This window comes from Arachis ipaensis, chromosome B6, assembly GCF_059453495.1.
Source record: "Arachis ipaensis isolate K30076 ecotype BB chromosome B6, ASM5945349v1, whole genome shotgun sequence".
NCBI lineage: Eukaryota > Viridiplantae > Streptophyta > Magnoliopsida > Fabales > Fabaceae > Arachis > Arachis ipaensis.
The window spans coordinates 49,048,751-49,071,107 of NC_142441.1; the positions used below are offsets into that span (position 1 = coordinate 49,048,751).

At 36.9% G+C, this 22,357-nt stretch overlaps 2 non-coding genes across 2 annotated transcripts; both read right to left on the reverse strand.

Annotated features, from left to right (window-relative positions):
• Nucleotides 1-13,103: 13,103 nt before the first annotated feature.
• On the reverse strand, nt 13,104-13,211 carry LOC148555488 (small nucleolar RNA R71). The gene has a single exon (XR_015888283.1). It is a non-coding gene; the product is annotated as a small nucleolar RNA R71 (small nucleolar RNA).
• Nucleotides 13,212-21,086: 7,875 nt separating this feature from the next.
• LOC148555489 (small nucleolar RNA R71) lies at nt 21,087-21,194 on the reverse strand. Its single transcript, XR_015888284.1, has one exon. It is a non-coding gene; the product is annotated as a small nucleolar RNA R71 (small nucleolar RNA).
• Nucleotides 21,195-22,357: the final 1,163 nt, after the last annotated feature.

The window sequence follows — 22,357 nt, forward strand, 5'->3', positions numbered from 1 at the left end:
CACGGAGACCCACAACGGGAAGGAGGTGTCCGTCTGAGCTGTTGGCTGCTGGCGACGGAGACACATGCACGCAATAGAGGCGGATGGACTGGGGTCGAAGCTAAACGCCGCTGAGGGTTAGATGGTCAATGAAGAAGGACGGCGTTGGCTGCCGTCTTGGGAGGATGAAGGATTTGATGGTGAAAGGGTTTGGATGGTTGTTTTTGTAAAATAACTGAATGAGAATTTTTGGATTTAGGGTAATTTGTGGAGTGGTTTTACCTCTATTGGACTAAATAACCAGCCTATTGTATATATTTTCAAGATTCCTCATTGTCTCCCAAGCGGAGTTCATAAGAATAACATTTTTTTGGGTGCTTTTCTCTCTCTCTCTCTCTCTCTCTCTCTCTCTCTCTCTCTCTCTCCCCCCGCAATAATAAAATCTCTACATCCTATGTGTGGTGAAGTTTTTGGCCATTTTGTCGACTATATGGTGGACGAGGTTGTTACTACTGTACTTTTAACTAAATATAGTGTCCAACATCATTTAAATACTGTTTTGTCGTATCTAAACTCGAACTAAGATATAGTACATACTAAACTTTAAGATATGGCCCAACTCCTTGGATTTAATATTGCAGTATGGGTACCTACTAAAAAATATTCCGACTCTCAAATAAATGTATAATCAACTTAGTGTATTTTGAAAAACTCTCTCTCTCTCTCCGCAATAATAAAATCTCTACATCCTATGTGTGGTGAAGTTTTTGGCCATTTTGTCGACTATATGGTGGACTAGGTTGTTACTACTATACTTTCAACTAAATATAGTGTCCAACATTATTTAAATACCGTTTTGTCGTATCTAAACTCGAACTAAGATATAGTACATACCAAACTTTAAGATATGGCCCAACTCCTTGGATTTAATATTGCAGTATGGGTACCTACTAAAGAATATTTTGACTCTCAAATAAATGTATAATCAACTTAGTGTATTTTGAAAAACTATTCGGGAGTCAATTTTTTTCTTCTTTCTTTTTTGGAAATGTGGTCTTTTCATAACAATAATGTACAAGGGTTATGCGATAAAAAATCTAACATTCATAATCAGGCTACAAAAAAATATTTCATCAATAATGCATTAGTCGAGTATTACATTAGTTTGAATTATAACAGACAAATTAAATACTGTTATCATACTACGTGTTGCAAGTGAATACTCAAGCCTTAGCAGCTTAGGCATGTTTAAAAATTTTCCAAATAAAAAAGGCATTACTTATTATATTTATGAAAAATTGAGAAACAAAAGAAAAGTTAAATTAAATTTTGGCATATAAAAAAAGGGGTTAAGAAATATTTTTATTACAATGTATGAATCTAACTCACACTTTTTTTTCGATTGTTACTAGAGCTCTCAATCAAAGGGTAGTATTGTAAGAAATAGATTCTAGCTTAGTTTACTGGTGAATATGTCCATTTCATACTCAAAGTTTGTAGTATTTGCCTATTAAGTTTGTTACACACGTTAATATCTAAAGAGAAAATATAAAATTATTCATGATTTTTTTGGGGTTTTGTTATAATTTTCTTGCTCCCTTTTCCATGGTTTTCCCTTTGATTTGAAGTAACAATCGATAACTATATACGAATGTGTTTTCTTTTTGAATTTTATTAGGCAGACAATGACTTTTGTAAACAATATGAACAATAGAATCTAGAATTAACTCAATAAAGTAAAAAACACTACATTCCCAAATTGCTTCCTAAACCTTAACATTAGGATAACTATCTGCACATCTAGTGAATTGAACATCCAGTCATTGTTAACTGTGCATGAGTAAATCGAATCAAAAGAAACACCTATCCAATTAAAAATAATGAACATAATAATCTAAATACCTATTGAATTAAACATCCGACATATTCATTGTTCATATTGTTTAGTATTCACATTATCTACCTATACTTTTTCTTTCTCTTTAGATGAAGAAATTTTTGTATGGCATTATTTTTTTTGTCGTAGTTAAGGATATAGATCTTTTAAATTTTGGCCACAAAAGTTGATTATTGAAAAAAAATAATAGATATAAATTATTGTTTAAGAAAAAATATAATTGAATTTGAATAATAATTTTAGACGTAACATAAAATAGTGGAAATATTACTGCGTATTAAAATTGAGACTAAATTGTCTTAATTCAATCTAAAAAATAACTAAAAAATTAAGATAATTTCAAACTTATAAATTAATTAAAGATTATATTTCTACTTGTAATTTTGTAATTTATAATTAAGATTGTCTCCAGAGCCGCGTTGATGCCATTGTGTCTGTCAGAAATATAAAAATACCCTCTTGCAGAGTCACATATTGTCATATGTTGGTCAAGAAAAAAGACTATAATTCTACATTTTTTTCTTCCACAAGTGCAAACGCAATGGGCAAGATATTCGAGTTTCTATCTTTCGCGTTATCCAGAAGCAAAGTACCTCCATACTTGTCATAAATGAATACCATCGATGCTCACTAGTGACTTGCAATATCGAAATGCCTCAATACTTCTTCTCCTCTTTCTCCTTCCCTCTGTCCGTTTCACCCCTATCGCCATAACCACCGCCGCAGCCACACATTGCCGCCGGTGAACCACCAACCACCACCAACTGCTTTCTTCCCCCATTTCACTTTTTTTCCCTATTTTCTCACCAGGACAGAATCCGGTGCTTCCCTTGCGCTGCAACCATTCCTCGTGCTCCCTCTGTTCGGCTCTGAACTGCTGTCACCACCACGAGCCACCTTCCCTGCTTCTGTGGCGGCATTATTCAGCACTGCTCTCCCCTCTCCCCTTCCAGTTTGCATTTTTGTTTCTGCTTCCGAACCCTTCTAGGTTCCCCTGTTTTCCCTTTCTGCGCTTGTTTTGCTCTGTCTAACTAATTTAGTTAGTATTGCTTAATTTCTGCTCAATCAGGTTAGTAGAGATGCATGTTTAGTTGATTCTAGGTGGTTAGGTAGTTTTAGGATTTTGGTTAGTGGATTTAGGTATGATATTTTTGCTATTCATGCTGACTGAAATGGCTGATTATAACTGCTTTGTTGGGTGATGATGATGTTGATGCTCTGGGATTTTTACATGTTGCTGCTGCTGCCAATTTTGGGTATTACTGTTGTTTGCTGTTGTTCTGATTCATAATGCCAATTCATATGAATTTATCGTGTTTAGCTCTTGTTTAATTCTAACTTAGGTTCATATGGATTGAAATGGATGCTATGTTGCTTATGCACCTTAGTTCATATGACATTTTGATTGCTGAGTTTGTTTAAATTGTTGTCAGTTCATATAGGCTGAGTTTTGCTGCTTGTTTATATCTGGGAACGTTCAATTTACTGCCGGAATGTTGCCAAAATTTTTTGAAAACCTTATGCTAGTAATTTCCAATTGTGAACTGAATTTGGCACATTTTGACTTAAGCCCTATTTGATTATTTCCAAATTCACTTCATGAATTGGCTGGCCAGCGTTTCTGCATTTATTTTAGTTTCCTTTCATGTGCATTGGTGATTGACAGAATCAAGGAACTATTTGACGGATTTCTGTGTCAATAGAACCTTGATTAACTAAGTCAATGCGAACCTTCTTTGTGTTTTTAACATTTCAAGTTCAAGCCAAAACCTTTAGGCCTCTAGGTTCAAGTTCAATTTCCACCTTCTTTAACCAATGAAGCTATTTCCATTATTTTACCATTTGATTTAAACTTGTCGTCTTCTTAATTGAGGTTCTTGCATTTGTGATAATTGGTGCTTTCCACAAGTATAAAACTTTTAAAATAAAAAATGTTTTCAGCCCTCTTTTGGTTACACCAAGTGCATATTTCATTTCTTTTACGCCAATCTTTATAAAAACACATTGATGATGACTTGCATTTCTCTTTTGTGCTTTTGTGCATAACATATTTCATCATCAATGACTTGCATCATCTTCATGAATGTGAGTATGCTTGTTTCCTAAATTCTATTGAACTTCTCTTGGTTAAGTCAACAATTGCCATGCCACTGATTTTTAACATTCTTGTCTAACCTTTTGACTTAATTGACCTTTTAACTTTTCTTGTTAATTTTCAAACTAACTCTTTTATTTTCCTTTGGGCATGATAATTGTTGTTGCTTAACAAACAAACATCTTTACTATCATTGCATGAAATCTTGGTTTGTGTTCTGATTGATGTTTGAATTCTGTTTTCTTGCACTCCAAGAATTTATTTCTTTGAGTTACTTCATGAATGTGTCTCAATTTTCCTCTGTTTCCTGTTTTCTGTCCGTTGCCTATATCCTTGCTTTCCACTCCTCTGCTGTTTAATGTGCTATATCCTGTAATTTATGTTTTCAGGATTTCTAATAGAGGCAAGGGAAAAGCCAAGGTCACCTCTAGAAAAAGGAAGAGATCCCGGTCATCCACTGATTCTGCGACCTCCAGTTATTCTCAGATGCATCTCTATGATAAAGAGAAGGCAGATCAGCTCCTGCTTCCTGCCGACCCAGAGAGGTTTGCTAATTTGTACTGTGAGCTCTGGTTTCTGCACTTTTAGCGACATAATCTCAACTTGGAGAGAAGCTAGCTATCCCATCTGATTTGAGGTAGTTCACTGAGCCTCAAATTAGGGATCGGGGCTAGTCTTTCTTGGATAGAAAGCTAGCCAAAGTGAACGAGTCTTGGGTCCGCGAGTTTTACTGTAGCTTTTTCAGAGCGGCCCTTGACGCGGTTCACCTTAGAGACAGACAGATCATGGTCACGGAGGCAGATATTAAGGAGATCATCTACTGTCAGCCCAAAGTCATTGACAAGGATGCTTTTCAGAGGGCTGAGGAGGAGATGCATAACATGACTTTTGACTATGATGCATTGCGTAGTGTGGTTGCCTAGCCGGATGCCCCTTGGGAGATGGATCCCTCGGAAGTGAATCATAAGGGGATGAGGTTTGATTATTTGATGAAGGAGGCTAAGGTATGGCAGCAGATACTTGCTCACTACGTCATGCCTAGCACTTACTTCACTGAGATCCCAGTTGACATGCTAGTCCTGATTGGGTGCATCATTGAGGGGAAGGAGCTATACTTTCCCCGACTTATCAGGAAGTTCATGTGGCGAGCCTGTATCAGGGTACTCTCCCTTTTCCTAGTTCGGTCACGGAGCTTGCTCACCGGGCTGGAGTACACTGGCTTCCAGATGATGAGTCACCACCAGCAGTCCACAAAAGGAGAAGGTTATTCTGTGGGGGACTTGGGTGAGGGACAGACCACCAGCCCCGCGTAGAGACCGAGCTTCCACAGCAGCGGCATCTGAGCTGTCCTCTTCTTCAGCTACAGCCAGACCCTCTACAATACCAGCCGCATCTACCAAGCCAGCACCACCACCATCAGCACCCTAGCTGACCTACCGACTCGTGCAGCACGTCATAGAGCGCATGGATCTGAGTGAGCGTCACAACAAGCGATGCTAGGAGCACTTGAGTCAGATGCTGGCATCAGTGGGCGCCGACATGCCCTCCAACACCGATACTCCTTCCGACCAGTCTGAGGCGATGGAGGAAGATCAGGAGGAGGAGGCCCAACAGGCAGAGGCACCTACACAGACTCAGGTTCCCACAGAAACACAGCAGACTTTTGTGGAGCCATAGCCACAGCCAGAGCCATAGCCTCAGCCAAATGCGGACGTTGACCCTCTTACCCAGCCTGAGTTGTAGCATCGAGGACGATGCTTTCTTCTAAGTGCGGGGAGGTCACCATCGTCGGCGGATTTTCATTTTGGTGACCATTTCAAACATTCTTCCTTTATTTTTATTTGCACTCTATTTTGTTGCACTTTTGGATTGTTGTATATATTAGTTATTTTGGATACTTTTGTTTTAGCTTGTTGCATTTTACACTTTGGTTTGTATATATATAGTTATTTGAGTTTATTAGTTGTGATTGGAAAAAATGTGAATTATTGAGCTTAGTTTACCCTTTTTGCATATGAGATTTGGTTTGATTGAAAAAGGAATTAAACTAAGGAATTTTTACCTTTCTCATTCACAACATTGCATTTAGGATATATATATATATATATATATATATATATAATAAGCTTAGTCAAAATAACAAAATTTTCAAAAAATTTACTTATAGGGCACCCCCCAATTGATTGAAAAAAAAATTTTTAGAACTTGCTTGAATTACATATATTGTGGATCATGTTTTGAGCTAAGAACACAAGCATGTGAGATTTGAGCCTAATTGTATGGTTACATCATATAACCACTTATTTTCATTCTTGTGTGCATTATTCTCTTTCTATAATTGTAATCTTTGATTTGTTTGATTCTATATGTCCATTATTTTGTGTATGAATGCACTTATATGATTGAGGCCATTATTCATTGAGCTCACTTACGTAAATAGCCTTACCTTTTATGATCCATTGTTAGCCAATTTTGAGCCTATGTTCAACCCATTTGTTCTTAATTTTAGCACATTACAAGCCTTGAAGTGAAAAATAATAAATGTCCCTTGTTTGGATCTTTGATTAGCTTAGACTAGTGAGAGTGTTTATCATTATTCAAGTTTGGGAGAGTTGGGAACATTGGTTGGGATAAAAGAGTGTTTTTGTATTTTTGTCAAAATTTTGGGAATTAGATACATGCTCATGCATAGAATGTTAAATCATATGCATTGATGCTCTTGTATATATTTTAGTTTGAAAAGAAAAAAATGATAAAGAAAAAGAAAAAAATAAAAATAAAAAAAGAAAGAAAAAAAGGCAATAAAAAGGGGAAAAATGCCCCAAAATGAAGTTCAATAATAATCAATGCATATGTGTGGTAATCAAAAGAGAATGCATGAGTATGTGAGAAAGTGAGGATTATGGGTAGTTAGGTTTGTTTAGAATTTTATAGGTTATTATATAGGTTAGGTGGGAAGCTTAGGTTAATCAAAGATTCAAACTCTAGTCCACTTACCCATATGCATCCTCCCTTAACCCTAGCCCCATTACAACCTATGGAAAAGTCCTCATGATATTTGTATGCATGCATGAAATAATTGTTGATTGTTAGATGAAAAACAAATCTTGGAAAGCATGATTAGGGGAGAATTGAGTGAATCAACCGTATACACTTGAGTGACTAGAGCGGATACACATCCGGTGAGGGTTCGATTGCTCAATTACATGTTTTCACCTATGATCATCCCTTTTCTTGCAAGTTTGTAAAATCTTTCAATAACTCAATTCAATTGTGGATTAGATTTGATTATGATTGCTTTAGCCCTTATGCTTACATTTGTTTTCTTGGAAGTGGATTTATTTTGACCAAGTAATTGCATCCATTTAGATAGATTGCATGTAGATAGATTGCATCTAGTTAGTTTACATTTAATAAATTATGAAAACATGCTTAAGTGTGAAAACATGCTTTTTAGGCCTTTAATTTGCCAATTTTAATCCACTTTAATTCCATTCGATGCCTTGATGTGTTTGTTGAGTGATTTCAGGTTCATAAGGCAAGTATGGGATGGAAGAAGTGAAGAGAAAAGCATGCAAAGTGGAGAATTCATGGAAAAACAAGGATTTGGAGTGTATTCATCGACGCGCACGTGTGACAAACACGCACGTGTGGAGATGAGGTCGCCAGGCGATGCATACGCGTGACATGACGCGTACGCGTGAGAAGCAAAATGCCAAGCGACGCGTACGCATGACCCATGCGTACACGTCGTAGCTCGCATGTGACCTCATTAAAGTGAAAACACTGGGGTAATTTCTGAGTTTCCCAGGCCCAAATGCAACTGATTCCAGAGACTATTTCATGCAGAATTGAAGATTGGACAAAGGGGGGAGCACTTAGATTAATTATGATGAGCCTTTAGTTAGTTTTCTAGAGAGAGAGAAGTTTCCTCTTCTCTCTAGAATTAGGTTAGGATTAGGTTAAATTCTCTTAGATCTAGGGTTAATTTTTTATCGTCATCTTATTTTCTTTACAATTCCTTGTTGTAGTGTCTTGATTTTCCTATGTCTTCTTATTAATTTCTTATTTTGGCCATTTTTATGTTGTGAACACTCTTGTCAATTTAAATTTCCTTTAATGCAATTTGAGATACTTCATGTTAATTTTGCTTCCTTTAGTTGTTGTTGTTGATTTCTTATATTGGGTAGTAGTAGATTTCATTAATTCATGCAATTTATGATGCTTTCCTTTTATGCCTTCCAAGTGTTTGACAAAATACTTGGTTGGATGTTAGAGTAGCTTTTTGAGCATTCTTAGCTTGGAAAGAGAAATTAGGCAATCTTGAGTCATTAATACCCAATTTAGATTGGTGATCTAGGGTTGTTAGTTAATATTATTTCCGTCGACTCTAATCTCTTGCTAATTCAATTAGTAGGTTGATTAGGACTTTTGGATTGAGATTAACTAGTCTTATTTAACTTTCTCTCATGTGAAGATAATTTTGTACCTTCTTCCATTGTTATAGATGACTAAATAAGATAAGCTCTTGATAAATATTGTATGATCATTAATGACTAGGATAGAAAGCTTAACTCTCAACCCTTGCCATGAATGTCTCTCTTTAGTAATTGTTTCTTTAATTGTTTGATTTACATTTCTTGCACTTTTACCACCCCACCCGTTTTGATACCATAACCAATAATACGCATACCTCACTGAAACTCCTTGAGAAGACGCCCGAGGTTTAAATGCTTTGGTTACTTTTATATTGGGGTTGGACTTGTGACAACCAAACACAAATTAAACTTTGATTGAGTATTTCTTGTCGGTTGGGAACTATACTATCAACGGGATTATTTTGTGTGAAATTCCTAGCCGACGATAATACTCTTTTCACGTGACAGGTGAGAATACTCACCACTATTCTCTTATCTGGTTGGACACATTTGTCCAACCAGATAAGAGAAGAATGCCAAGCCAACCAACTGAGGAGTGGAAGATCCCTAACCACCTAGTCTTAGAACAGTAAGAAGCAAGTGATGAGCGGATAATTTATACGCTTTTTGGCATTATTTTTAGTATGTTTTTAGTAGAATCTAGTTACTTTTAGGGATGTTTTCATTAGTTTTTGTGTTAAATTCACATTTCTAGACTTTACTATGAGTTTGTGTGTTTTTCTATAATTTCAGGTATTTTCTGGTTGAAATTGAGGGACTTGAGCAAAAATCAGATTCAGAGGTTGAAGAAGGACTGCTGATGCTGTTGGATTCTGACCTCCCTGCACTCAAAATGGATTTTCTGGAGCTATAGAACTCAAAATGGCGCCCTTCCAATTGCGTTGAAAAGTAGACATCCAGGGCTTTTCTGAAATATATAATAGTCCATACTTTGCCCAATTTTAGACGATGCAAACTGGCGTTCAACGACAGCTCTCTGCCCAATTCTGGCGTCCAGCGCCAGAAACAAGTTGCAAAGTGGAGTTCAACGCCCAAACTGGCACAAAAGCTGGCGTTCAACTCCAAGAATGACCTCTCCACGTGTAGACTTCAAGCTCAGCCCAAGTACACACCAAGTGGGCCCCGGAAGTGGATTTATGCATCAATTACTTACTTCTGTAAACCATAGTGACTAGTTTATTATAAATAGAACTTTTTATCATTGTATTCGTAGCTAGTCTGGTCTAATCTTGGTTACTCCGGTTCCCCTCTGGGGCCGAGACCAATGAACTCCATTATCACTTATGTATTTTCAACGGTAGAGTTTCTGCACTCCATAGATTAAGGTGTGGAGCTCTGCTATTCCTCAAAGATTAATGCAAAGTACTACTGTTTTCTATTCAATTCATCTTATTTCGCTTCTAAGATATTCATTCGTACTTCAACCTGAATGTGATGAACGTGACAATCATCATCATTCCCTATGAACGCGTGCCTGACAACCACTTCCGTTCTACATTAGATTGAATGAGTGTCTCTTAGATCTCTTAATCAGAATCTTCGTGGTATAAGCTAGATTGATGGCGGCATTCATGAGAGTCCGGAAAGTCTAAACCTTGTCCGTGGTATTCCGAGTAGGACTCTGGGATTGAATGACTATGATGAACTCCAAACTCGCGAGTGCTGGGCGTAGTGACAGACACAAAAGGATAGTAAATTCTATTCCAGTATGATCGAGAACCTCCAAGATGATTAGCCATGCAGTGACAGCGCATCGGACCATTTTCACAGAGAGGAATAGGATGCAACCAACGACAAGGGTGATGCCTCCAGACGATTAGCCGTGCTGTAACAGAGCATTTGGACCATTTTCCCGAGAGGATTGAAAGTAGCCATTGGCACCGGTGACATCCTTACACAAAGCCAGCCATAGAAAGGAGTAAGACTGATTGGATAAAGACAGCAGGAAAGCAGAGGTTCAGAGGAATGAATGCATCTCCATACGCTTATCTGAAATTCTCACCAATGATTTACATAAGTATTTCTATCCTTATTTTAGCATTAATTTCGAAAACTACATAACTATTTTATATCCGCCTGACTGAGATTTACAAGGTGACCATAGCTTGCTTCATACCAACAATCTTCGTGGGATTCGACCCTTACTCACGTAAGGTATTACTTGGACGACCCAGTGCACTTGCTGGTTAGTTATGCGAAGTTGTGAAGATATGTTTAGACCATGGTTCTGTGCATCCGTTTTTGGTGCCATTGCCAGGGAATCAATTTCGAACAATAATTCACAACCTGAGTAACAATTTCGCATACCAAGTTTTTGGTGCCATTGCCGGGGATTGTTCGAGTTTGTACAACTGACGGTTCATCTTGTTGCTCAGATTAGGTAATTTTCTTTTTGTTTTGTTTTCAAAAAATTTTCAAAAATTTTTCAAAAATTTCTCCTTTGTTTTCGAAAAAAATTCTTAAAATAAAAATGTTTTCAAAAATATATTTTTCTTCAGAATTTTTAAGAATGAATTCTAGTGTTTCATGAAGCATGTTGAAGCCTGGCTGGCTGTAAAGCCATGTATGTAGGGAATGTCAGGCGTGTCATGTCTGGATTACATGCTAAAGCTTGGCTGGCTATTAAGCCATGCCTGACCCTTTGATTGGAGCTTTAGACTAAAGAGCATAAGATTCCTGGAATTCATATTAAAAATATTGGAATCCTTATTTTTCTTTTTCAAAATGATTTTCGAAAAAAATTAAAAGAAAATACAAAAAAAATTAGAAAATCAAAAAAATCAAAAATATTTTTTGTGTTTCTTGTTTGAGTCTTGAGTCATGTTATAAGTTTGGTGTCAATTGCATACTCATCTTGCATTTTTTGAAAATTTTAATGCATTCATAGTGTTCTTCATGATCTTCAAGTTGTTCTTGGTAAGTCTTCTTGTTTGATCTTTGTATTTGCATGTTTTGTGTCTTTTCTTGTTTTTCATATGCATTCTTGAATTCTTAGTGTCTAAGCATTAAAGAATTCTAAGTTTGGTGTCTTGCATGTTTTCTTTGCATTAAAAATTTTTCAAAAATGTGTTCTTAATGTTCATCATGATCTTCATAGTGTTCTTGGTGTTCATCTTGACATTCATAGCATTCTTGCATGCATTCATTGTTTTGATCCATAACTTTCATGCATTGCATGATTTTTCTTGTTTTTCTCTCTCATCATAAAAATTCAAAAATCAAAAAAATATGTTTTCCTTTTTCTCTCTTAAAATTTCGAAAATTAGATTTGACTTTTTCAAAAATTTTTAAAATCTAGTTGTTTTTATGAGTCAAATCAAATTTTCAATTTGAAAATCTTATCTTTTTCAAAATCTTTTTCAAAAATCAAACCTTTTTCAATTTTTTAGTTATTTTTGAAAATTTTAAAAATATTTTTCAAAAATCTTTTTCTTATCTTTATTTCCTAATTTTCGAAAATAACATCATCAATTAATGTTTTGATTCAAAAATTTCAAGTTTGTTACTTACTTGTTAAGAAAGATTCAAACTTTAAGTTCTAGAATCATGTCTTGTGATTTCTTGTGAATCAAGTCATTAATTGAGATTTTAAAAATCAAATCTTTTTCAAAAAAAAAAACTAATTTCTATCATATCTTTTCAAAAATATCTTCTTATCTTACCTTTTTCAAAAAAATGATTTCAAAATATCTTTTCTAACTTCCTAACTTCTTATCTTTTCAAAATTTGTTTCAACTAACTAACTAACTTTTTGTTTGTTTCTTATCTTTTTCAAAACTACCTAACTAACTCTCTCTCTCTAATTTTCGAAAATATCTTCCCTCTTTTTCAAAAATTCTTTTTAATTAACTAATTATTTTAATTTTCGATTTTAATTTTTGAAAATTACTAACCTTTTTTAAAAACTATTTTCGAAAATCACTAACCCTTTTTCAAAAATAATTTTCGAAAATCCTTCCCCTTCATCTCCTTCTAATTATTTATTCATCTACTAACACTTCTCTTCATCTCACTTCACTGCTCCTATCCTTACCCTTGTGTTTGGATTCTTCATTTTTCTTCACCCCTATTCCTTTTCTTATTCTACTAACAATAAGGAACCTCTTTACTGTGACATAGAGGATTCCTCTTCTTTTCCTTTTCTCTTTTCTTTCTTATGAGCAAGGACAAAGAAAAAGGCATTCTTGTTGAAGCTGATCCAGAACCTGAAAGGACTCTGAAGAGAAAACTAAGAGAAGCTAAATTACAACAATCTAGAGACAACCTTATTGAAAATTTCGAACAAGTAAAGGAGATGGCAGCTGAACCCAACAACAATAATGCAAGGAGAATGCTTGGTGACTTTACTGCACCTAATTCCAATTTACATGGAAGAAGCATCTCCATTCCTGCCATCGGAGCAAACAATTTTGAGCTGAAACCTCAGCTAGTTTCTCTGATGCAGTAGAACTGCAAGTTTCATGGACTTCCATCTGAAGATCCTTTTCAGTTCTTAACAGAATTCTTGCAGATCTGTGATACTGTTAAAACTAATGGAGTAGATCCTGAAGTCTACAGGCTCATGCTTTTCCCTTTTGCTGTAAGAGACAGAGCTAGAGTGTGGTTGGACTCTCAACCCAAAGACAGCCTGAACTCTTGGGATAAGCTGGTCACGGCTTTCTTAGCCAAGTTCTTTCCTCCTCAAAAGCTGAGCAAGCTTAGAGTGGACGTTCAAACCTTCAGACAGAAAGAAGGTGAATCCCTCTATGAAGCTTGGGAAAGATACAAGCAGCTGACCAAAAAGTGTCCTTCTGACATGCTTTCAGAATGGATCATCCTGGATATATTCTATGATGGTTTATCTGAGCTATCAAAGATGTCATTGGATACTTCTGCAGGTGGATCCATTCACCTAAAGAAAACGCCTGCAGAAGCTCAAGAACTCATTGACATGGTTGCTAATAACCAGTTTATGTACACTTCTGAGAGGAATCCTGTGAGTAATGGGACGCCTATGAAGAAGGGAGTTCTTGAAATTGATACTCTGAATGCCATACTGGCTCAGAATAAAATATTGACTCAGCAAGTCAATATGATTTATTAGAGTCTGACTGGAATGCAAGCTGCATCCAACAGTACTCAAGAGGCTTCTTATGAAGAAGAAGCTTATGATCCTGAGAACCCTGCAATAGCAGAGGTAAATTACATGGGTGAACCATATGGAAACACCTATAATCCATCATGGAGAAATCATCCAAATCTCTCATGGAAGGATCAAAGGCGTCAACAAGGCTTTAATAATGGTGGAAGAAATAGGTTTAGCAATAGCAAGCCTTTTCCATCATCCACTCAGCAATAGACAGAGAACTCTGAACAAAGTACCTCTAATATAGCAAACTTAGTCTCTGATCTATCCAAGGCCACTGTAAGTTTCATGAATAAAACAAGGTCTTCCATTAGAAATTTGGAAGCACAAGTGGGCCAGTTGAGTAAAAGGGTCACTGAAATCCCTCCCAGTACTCTCCCAAGCAATACAAAAGAGAATCCAAAAGGAGAGTGCAAGGCCATTAAATTAATTACCATGGCCGAACCCACAAGAGAGGAGAAGGACGTGAATCCCAAGGAAGAAGACCTCCTAGGACGTCCAGTGATCAATAAGGAGCTTCCCTCTGAGGAACCAAATGACTCTTAGGCTCATCTAGAGACCATAGAGATTCCATTGAACCTCCTTATGCCATTCATGAGCTCTGATGAGTATTCCTCTTCTGAAGAAAATGAGGATGTTACTGAAGAGTAAGCTGCCAAGTTCCTTGGTGCAATCATGAAGCTAAATGCCAAACTATTTGGTATTGAGACTTGGGAAGATGAACCTCCCTTGTTCACCAATGAACTAAGTGATCTGGATCAACTGACATTGCCTCAGAAGAGACAGGATCCTGGAAAGTTCATAATACCTTGTACCATAGGCACCATGATCTTTAAGGCTCTGTGTGACCTTGGTTTAGGGATAAACCTCATGCCCCTCTCTGTAATAGAGAAACTGGGAATCTATGGGGTGCAAGCTGCTAAAATCTCATTAGAGATGGCAGACAATTCAAGAAAACAGGCTTATGGACAAGTAGAAGACGTGTTAGTGAAGGTTGAAGGCCTTTACATCCCTACTGATTTCGTAGTCCTGGATACTGGAAAGGAAGGGGATGAATCCATCATCCTTGGAAGACCTTTCCTAGCCACAGCAAGAGCTGTGATTGATGTGGACAGAGGAGAATTGATCCTCCAATTAAATAAGGACAACCTTGTGTTTACAACTCAAGGATCTCTCTCTGCATCCATGGAGAGGAAGTAGAAAAAGCTTCTCTCAAAGCAGAGTCAACCAAAGCCCCCACAGTCAAACTCTAAGTTTGGTGTTGGAAGGCCACAACCAAACTCTAAGTTTGGTGTCAAATCCCCATATCCAAACAATAAGTTTGGTGTTGGGAGGTCTCAACAAAGCTCTGCACATCTGTGAGGCTCCATGAGAGCCCACTGTCAAGCTATTGACATTAAAGAAGCGCTTGTTGGGAGGCAACCCAATGTTTATTTATCTAATTTTATTTTTGTTTTTCATGTTTTCTTAGGTTCATGATCATGTGGAGTCACAAAATAAACGAAAAATTTAGAAACAGAATCAAAAACAGCGGAAGAAAAATCACACCCTGGAGGAAGCACCTGTCTGGCGTTCAACGCCAGAACAGAGCATGGTTCTGGCGCTGAACGCCCAAAATGGGCAGTATCTGGGCGCTGAATGCCCAAAATGGGCATCATCTGGGCGCTGAACGCCAGAATTGCACCCTGGAGAGGAGCTGGCGCTGAACGCCCAGAACAAGCATGGTTCTGGCGTTCAACGCCAGAAATGGGCAACAAATGGGCGTTGAACGCCCAAAATGGGCACCAACCTGGCGCTGAACACCCAAAGTTGCGTGCAAGGGCATTTTGCATGCCTAATTTTGTGCAAGGGTGTAAATCCTTGAACAACTCAGGATTTGTGGACCCCACAGGATCATCTCAGGATCTGTGGACCCCACAGGATCCCCACCTACCTCACCCTCTCTCTTTCCATTCATGGTCATCCCTTCTGTTTTCCATTTACCACTCACATCCATACACCCATCTACCTTCAAAATTCAACATCTTCTCTCCACCCAATCCCACCCATATGGCCGAATACACACATCCCTCCATCTCCTCCATATCTTCTTCTTCTTCTCCTTCTACTCTTTCTTCTTTTGCTCAAGGGCGAGCAACATTCTAAGTTTGGTGGAGGAGCAACAAAGACAAGGAAGAGAAGATCAAAAAGCAATGAGGGAGGAGCAACAAAGACAAGGAAGAGACATAGAAGAGCTCAAGGACATCATTGGTTCCTCAAGAAGGAAGCACCACCATCACTAAGGTGGACTCATTCCTTGTTCTTACTTTCTCTGTTTTTTGTTTTCTATATGTTAAGTGCTTATCTATGTTTGTGTCTTCATTACATGATCATTAGTAGTTAGTAACTTTGTCTTAAAGTTATGAATGTCCTATGAATCCATCACCTCTCTTAAATGAAAAATGTTTTAATTCAAAAGAACATGAAGTACATGAGTTTTGAATTTATCCTTGAACTTAGTTTAATTATATTAATGTGGTGACAATGCTTCTTGTTTTCTGAATGTATGCTTGAACAGTGCATATGTCTTTTGAAGTTGTTGTTTAAGAATGTTAAATATGTTGGCTCTTGAAAGAATGATGACTAGGAAACATGTTATTTGATAATCTGAAAAATCATAAAAATGATTCTTGAAGCAAGAAAAAGCAGCAAAGAACAAAGCTTGCAGAAAAAAACAAAGAAAAAAAAATAATAGCGAAAAAAAATAGAAAGAAAAAGAAAAAGCAAGCAGAAAAAGCCAAAACTCTTAAAACCAAGAGGCAAGAGCAAAAAGCCAATAACCCTTAAAACCAAAAGGCAAGGGTAAATAAAAAGGATCCCAAGGCTTTGAGCATCAGTGGATAGGAGGGCCTAAAGGAATAAAATCCTGGCCTAAGCGGCTAAACCGAGCTGTCCCTAACCATGTGCTTGTGGCGTGAAGGTGTCAAGTGAAAACTTGAGACTGAGCGGTTAAAGTCAAGGTCCAAAGCAAAAGAAGAGTGTGCTTAAGAACCCTGGACACCTCTAATTGGGGACTTTAGCAAGGTTGAGTCACAATCTGAAAAGTTTCACCCAATTATGTGTCTGTGGCATTTATGTATCCGGTGGTAATACTGGAAAACAAAGTGCTTAGGGCCACGGCCAAGACTCATAAAATAGCTGTGTTCAAGAATCATCATACTGAACTAGGAGAGTCAATAACACTATCTAAACTCTGAGTTTCTATAGAAGCCAATTATTCTGAACTTCAATGGATAAAGTGAGATGCCAAAACTATTCAAGAGGCAAAAAGCTACAAGTCCCGCTCATCTGATTGGAGCTATGTTTCATTGATAGTTTAGAATTTATAGTATATTCTCTTCTTTTTATCCTATTTGATTTTCAGTTGCTTGGGGACAAGCAACAATTTAAGTTTGGTGTTGTGATGAGCGGATAATTTATACGCTTTTTGGCATTGTTTTTAGTATGTTTTTAGTAGAATCTAGTTACTTTTAGGGATGTTTTCATTAGTTTTTGTGTTAAATTCACATTTCTGGACTTTACTATGAGTTTGTGTGTTTTTCTGTGATTTCACATATTTTCTGGCTGAAATTGAGGGACTTGAGCAAAAATCAGATTCAGAGGTTGAAGAAGGACTGCTGATGCTGTTGGATTCTGACCTCCCTGCACTCAAAATGGTTTTTCTGGAGCTACAGAGCTCAAAATGGCGCGCTTCCAATTGTGTTGGAAAGTAGACATCCAGGGCTTTCCAGAATATCTAATAGTCCATACTTTGTCCAAGTTTAGACGATGCAAACTGGCGTTCAACGCCAGCTCTCTGCCCAATTCTGGCGTCCAGCGCCAGAAACAAGTTGCAAAGTGGAGTTCAACGCCCAAACTGGCACAAAAGCTGGCGTTCAACTCCAAGAATGACCTCTCCACGTGTAGACTTCAAGCTCAGCCCAAGGACACACCAAGTGGGCCCCGGAAGTGGATTTATGCATCAATTACTTACTTCTGTAAACCCTAGTGACTAGTTTATTATAAATAGAACTTTTTATCATTGTATTCGTAGCTAGTCTGGTCTAATCTTGGTTACTCCGGTTCCCCTCTGGGGCCGAGACCAATGAACTCCATTATCACTTATGTATTTTCAACGGTAGAGTTTCTGCACTCCATAGATTAAGGTGTGGAGCTCTGCTATTCCTCAAAGATTAATGCAAAGTACTACTGTTTTCTATTCAATTCATCTTATTTCGCTTCTAAGATATTCATTCGTACTTCAACCTGAATGTGATGAACGTGACAATCATCATCATTCCCTATGAACGCGTGCCTGACAACCACTTCCGTTCTACATTAGATTGAATGAGTGTCTCTTAGATCTCTTAATCAGAATCTTCGTGGTATAAGCTAGATTGATGGCGGCATTCATGAGAGTCCGGAAAGTCTAAACCTTGTCCGTGGTATTCCGAGTAGGACTCTGGGATTGAATGACTATGACGAACTCCAAACTCGCGAGTGCTGGGCGTAGTGACAGACACAAAAGGATAGTAAATTCTATTCCAGTATGATCGAGAACCTCCAAGATGATTAGCCATGCAGTGACAGCGCATCGGACCATTTTCACAGAGAGGAATAGGATGCAACCAACGACAAGGGTGATGCCTCCAGACGATTAGCCGTGCTGTAACAGAGCATTTGGACCATTTTCCCGAGAGGATTGAAAGTAGCCATTGGCACCGGTGACATCCTTACACAAAGCCAGCCATAGAAAGGAGTAAGACTGATTGGATAAAGACAGCAGGAAAGCAGAGGTTCAGAGGAATGAATGCATCTCCATACGCTTATCTGAAATTCTCACCAATGATTTACATAAGTATTTCTATCCTTATTTTAGCATTAATTTCGAAAACTACATAACTATTTTATATCCGCCTGACTGAGATTTACAAGGTGACCATAGCTTGCTTCATACCAACAATCTTCGTGGGATTCGACCCTTACTCACGTAAGGTATTACTTGGACGACCCAGTGCACTTGCTGGTTAGTTATGCGAAGTTGTGAAGATATGTTTAGACCATGGTTCTGTGCATCCGTTTTTGGTGCCATTGCCAGGGAATCAATTTCGAACAATAATTCACAACCTGAGTAACAATTTCGCATACCAAGTTTTTGGTGCCATTGCCGGGGATTGTTCGAGTTTGTACAACTGACGGTTCATCTTGTTGCTCAGATTAGGTAATTTTCTTTTTGTTTTGTTTTCAAAAAATTTTCAAAATTTTTCAAAAATTTCTCCTTTGTTTTCGAAAAAAATTCTTAAAATAAAAATGTTTTCAAAAATATATTTTTCTTCAGAATTTTTAAGAATGAATTCTAGTGTTTCATGAAGCATGTTGAAGCCTGGCTGGCTGTAAAGCCATGTATGTAGGGAATGTCAGGCGTGTCATGTCTGGATTACATGCTAAAGCTTGGCTGGCTATTAAGCCATGCCTGACCCTTTGATTGGAGCTTTAGACTAAAGAGCATAAGATTCCTGGAATTCATATTAAAAATATTGGAATCCTTATTTTTCTTTTTCAAAATGATTTTCGAAAAAAATTAAAAGAAAATACAAAAAAAATTAGAAAATCAAAAAAATCAAAAATATTTTTTGTGTTTCTTGTTTGAGTCTTGAGTCATGTTATAAGTTTGGTGTCAATTGCATACTCATCTTGCATTTTTTGAAAATTTTAATGCATTCATAGTGTTCTTCATGATCTTCAAGTTGTTCTTGGTAAGTCTTCTTGTTTGATCTTTGTATTTGCATGTTTTGTGTCTTTTCTTGTTTTTCATATGCATTCTTGAATTCTTAGTGTCTAAGCATTAAAGAATTCTAAGTTTGGTGTCTTGCATGTTTTCTTTGCATTAAAAATTTTTCAAAAATGTGTTCTTAATGTTCATCATGATCTTCATAGTGTTCTTGGTGTTCATCTTGACATTCATAGCATTCTTGCATGCATTCATTGTTTTGATCCATAACTTTCATGCATTGCATGATTTTTCTTGTTTTTCTCTCTCATCATAAAAATTCAAAAATCAAAAAAATATGTTTTCCTTTTTCTCTCTTAAAATTTCGAAAATTAGATTTGACTTTTTCAAAAATTTTTAAAATCTAGTTGTTTTTATGAGTCAAATCAAATTTTCAATTTGAAAATCTTATCTTTTTCAAAATCTTTTTCAAAAATCAAACCTTTTTCAATTTTTTAGTTATTTTTGAAAATTTTAAAAATATTTTTCAAAAATCTTTTTCTTATCTTTATTTCCTAATTTTCGAAAATAACATCATCAATTAATGTTTTGATTCAAAAATTTCAAGTTTGTTACTTACTTGTTAAGAAAGATTCAAACTTTAAGTTCTAGAATCATGTCTTGTGATTTCTTGTGAATCAAGTCATTAATTGAGATTTTAAAAATCAAATCTTTTTCAAAAAAAAAAACTAATTTCTATCATATCTTTTCAAAAATATCTTCTTATCTTACCTTTTTCAAAAAAATGATTTCAAAATATCTTTTCTAACTTCCTAACTTCTTATCTTTTCAAAATTTGTTTCAACTAACTAACTAACTTTTTGTTTGTTTCTTATCTTTTTCAAAACTACCTAACTAACTCTCTCTCTCTAATTTTCGAAAATATCTTCCCTCTTTTTCAAAAATTCTTTTTAATTAACTAATTATTTTAATTTTCGATTTTAATTTTTGAAAATTACTAACCTTTTTTAAAAACTATTTTCGAAAATCACTAACCCTTTTTCAAAAATAATTTTCTAAAATCCTTCCCCTTCATCTCCTTCTAATTATTTATTCATCTACTAACACTTCTCTTCATCTCACTTCACTGCTCCTATCCTTACCCTTGTGTTTGGATTCTTCATTTTTCTTCACCCCTATTCCTTTTCTTATTCTACTAACAATAAGGAACCTCTTTACTGTGACATAGAGGATTCCTCTTCTTTTCCTTTTCTCTTTTCTTTCTTATGAGCAAGGACAAAGAAAAAGGCATTCTTGTTGAAGCTGATCCAGAACCTGAAAGGACTCTGAAGAGAAAACTAAGAGAAGCTAAATTACAACAATCTAGAGACAACCTTATTGAAAATTTCGAACAAGTAAAGGAGATGGCAGCTGAACCCAACAACAATAATGCAAGGAGAATGCTTGGTGACTTTACTGCACCTAATTCCAATTTACATGGAAGAAGCATCTCCATTCCTGCCATCGGAGCAAACAATTTTGAGCTGAAACCTCAGCTAGTTTCTCTGATGCAGTAGAACTGCAAGTTTCATGGACTTCCATCTGAAGATCCTTTTCAGTTCTTAACAGAATTCTTGCAGATCTGTGATACTGTTAAAACTAATGGAGTAGATCCTGAAGTCTACAGGCTCATGCTTTTCCCTTTTCCTGTAAGAGACAGAGCTAGAGTGTGGTTGGACTCTCAACCCAAAGACAGCCTGAACTCTTGGGATAAGCTGGTCACGGCTTTCTTAGCCAAGTTCTTTCCTCCTCAAAAGCTGAGCAAGCTTAGAGTGGACGTTCAAACCTTCAGACAGAAAGAAGGTGAATCCCTCTATGAAGCTTGGGAAAGATACAAGCAGCTGACCAAAAAGTGTCCTTCTGACATGCTTTCAGAATGGATCATCCTGGATATATTCTATGATGGTTTATCTGAGCTATCAAAGATGTCATTGGATACTTCTGCAGGTGGATCCATTCACCTAAAGAAAACGCCTGCAGAAGCTCAAGAACTCATTGACATGGTTGCTAATAACCAGTTTATGTACACTTCTGAGAGGAATCCTGTGAGTAATGGGACGCCTATGAAGAAGGGAATTCTTGAAATTGATACTCTGAATGCCATACTGGCTCAGAATAAAATATTGACTCAGCAAGTCAATATGATTTATTAGAGTCTGACTGGAATGCAAGCTGCATCCAACAGTACTCAAGAGGCTTCTTATGAAGAAGAAGCTTATGATCCTGAGAACCCTGCAATAGCAGAGGTAAATTACATGGGTGAACCATATGGAAACACCTATAATCCATCATGGAGAAATCATCCAAATCTCTCATGGAAGGATCAAAGGCGTCAACAAGGCTTTAATAATGGTGGAAGAAATAGGTTTAGCAATAGCAAGCCTTTTCCATCATCCACTCAGCAATAGACAGAGAACTCTGAACAAAGTACCTCTAATATAGCAAACTTAGTCTCTGATCTATCCAAGGCCACTGTAAGTTTCATGAATAAAACAAGGTCTTCCATTAGAAATTTGGAAGCACAAGTGGGCCAGTTGAGTAAAAGGGTCACTGAAATCCCTCCCAGTACTCTCCCAAGCAATACAAAAGAGAATCCAAAAGGAGAGTGCAAGGCCATTGAATTAATTACCATGGCCGAACCCACAAGAGAGGAGAAGGACGTGAATCCCAAGGAAGAAGACCTCCTAGGACGTCCAGTGATCAATAAGGAGCTTCCCTCTGAGGAACCAAAGGACTCTTAGGCTCATCTAGAGACCATAGAGATTCCATTGAACCTCCTTATGCCATTCATGAGCTCTAATGAGTATTCCTCTTCTGAAGAAAATGAGGATGTTACTGAAGAGTAAGCTGCCAAGTTTCTTGGTGCAATCATGAAGCTAAATGCCAAACTATTTGGTATTGAGACTTGGGAAGATGAACCTCCCTTGTTCACCAATGAACTAAGTGATCTGGATCAACTGACATTGCCTCAGAAGAGACAGGATCCTGGAAAGTTCATAATACCTTGTACCATAGGCACCATGATCTTTAAGGC